The following is a 2593-nucleotide window of genomic DNA, read 5'->3' as shown; positions in this document are numbered from 1 at the left end:
ATCGGAAAATCCATCATAAAAATGAGGTATTTGATTTCTTTATTGATTTTTCTAAATTCACTGTAATAAGAACTTTGATTTGCACTTTGTCCCATAAGTGGTTAATTCTGTTTTAATTTTCAAAGAAGATGGCATGATTTTTTTTAAGTAAGCTCTGTGTCCAATGTGGGTCTTGAACTCACAACCCCAAGATCAAGAGTTGCATGCTCTACTGATGTAGTTAGCCAGGTGTCCCTCTATGATATTTTCTTTATATTTTAAGAAAATTAAACAACCAAAAAAATACAACAGATTTATAACAAATACTCATATCCCTACCACCAATAATTAACTATTGCTATTTTGCCATATTACATTTCATTTTAAAGATGAAATAGAGATTTAATTCAATTTCGTTTTAATGACTATTCTGTGTCCTATTCTATTTAGTGTTCCTCATGACTGTAGGTTTGGTAGGAGTCATTCTAGCATATTTCCAATAGTTTCACATACATATGAACGCATCTATAAACACAATAAAGTGTTGTACTAATTAAGTTTTTGAAATTTATACATATTAATATATTTAGATATAGTTCATTCATCTTATCTTCTGTGTTCTATTAATCATACTATTTTTTTAAGTTTAAATTCCAGTTAAAAAACAGTGTAATATTCCTTTCAGGTGTACAATATAGTGATTCAATAGTTCCATACATCACCTGGTGCTCATTACAACAAGCAAACTCCTTAATCTCAATTACCTATTTCACCATCCACCCACCCATCTCCCCTCCAGCAACCATCAGCCTATTCTCTACAGTTAAGAGGCTGTCTCCTGGCTGGCCTCTATCTCTTTTTCACCACTCTGTTCATTTGCTTTGTCTTCCAAACCCACATATGAATGAAATCATATGGGACTTATTCTTCTGACTGACTTATTTTGTTTAGGATAATACTGTCTAGTTCCATTCGTGTCCTTGCAAATGACAAGATTTCATTCTTTTATATGGTTGAGTAATATTCCATCGTATATACATATACCACAACTTCTTTATCCCTTCAGTAATCAATAGACATTTGGGCTATTTTCATGATTTGAATATTGTAGATAATGCTGCCATGGTGTGTGTATCCCTTTTAATTAGTATTTTTTCATTCTTTGTGTAAATACCCAGTAGTAAGATTGCTGGATTGTAGGGTAGTTCCATTTTAACTTTTTGAGCAAACTTCATAGCTTTTTCCACAATGGCTGCACCAGTTTGCATTCCCATCAACAGTGCAAGAGGGTTCCCCTTTCTCCACATCTTTGTCAACACTTGTTTCTTCTGTTGTTGATTTTAGCCATTCTGACAGGTTTGATGTGATATCTTACTGTAGTTTTGATTTGCATTTCTCTGAAGATCAGGAACGTTGAGGATCCTTTCATGTATCTGTTGGTCATTTGTATATCTTTTTTAGAAAAATATCTATTCATGTATTCGATTAAAGACCTAAATGTGATACCTGAAATGATAAAAATCCTAGAAAAAATCCTAGAAAAGAACACAGGCAGTCACCTCTTTGACATCGGCCATAGCAACTTCTTTCTTAAATAGGTCTCCTGAGGCAAGGGGAAATAAAAGCAAAAATAAATTATTGGGACTGCATCAAATAAAAAGCTTGTGCACAGTGAAGAAACCAATCACAGAACTAAAAGGTAACCTGTGGAATGGGAGAAGATATTTGCAAATGACATATCTGATTGAGGATTTGTATCTAAAATATATAAAGAACATAAATTTCAAACCCAAAAAACAAATAATCCAATTAAGCTTACTATATTAATCCATTTCCCTATTGATAGACATCACATACATGTATGTTTTTTCTTATCTTAGATTATTAAGCTATTTGTGGCCTAATGACTTCCACATGCTGTTAAATGTTGGTTGGATACTACAGGGAAAAATTTATTTTCTGTATGGTGTAAATGAGAGTTCGAAATTTATATATAAATTTGAAATAATTTGTCCTATTATTCAAGTTCTACATTTTTATTTCTTAATCATTTAAAATATTTTTAATGTTTATTTATTTTTGAGAGAGAGAGCATGAGTAGAAGAGGGGCAGAGAGAGAGAGAGAGACAGAGACACAGAATCTGAAGCAGGCTCCACTCTCTGAGCTGTCAGCACAGAGCTGGTCACAGGGCTCGAACCCGGGAACCATGAGATCATGACCTGAGCCAATGTCAGAAGCTTAAGGACTGAGCCATGCAGGTGACCCTTCTCTTTCTTAATCTTAATTAAATTAGGTAAATACATTAATCTTTGCACTAAAATTGTATTCTCTTTAATTTCTACCTTTAGTCTTCCCCCTAAATACCTTTTGAATTTTAAAAATTTATACATGCAGTGTATTCTTCTACAAACTACTGGAAAATTTAAAAATCTAATTTAAAATGAAGGGAATAGTTATTCATAATTTCAACACTAAGTCATAGCCACAATTAATATACCAGTGAATAGTGTTCCAGATTTCTATTTATGCATACAGTTAAAGAGGATTTACCTATACAAACTGTTTAAAAATAGTCTTAAAAATACCTTTACTGTATCTTTTGGTATTGAAACA

Source organism: Crocuta crocuta, unplaced genomic scaffold (genome assembly GCF_008692635.1).
Source record: "Crocuta crocuta isolate KB4526 unplaced genomic scaffold, BGI_CrCroc_1.0 scaffold3267, whole genome shotgun sequence".
Taxonomy (NCBI): domain Eukaryota; kingdom Metazoa; phylum Chordata; class Mammalia; order Carnivora; family Hyaenidae; genus Crocuta; species Crocuta crocuta.
The sequence above is the reverse complement of the archived record's forward strand: the minus strand, read 5'-3'. Positions refer to the sequence as shown.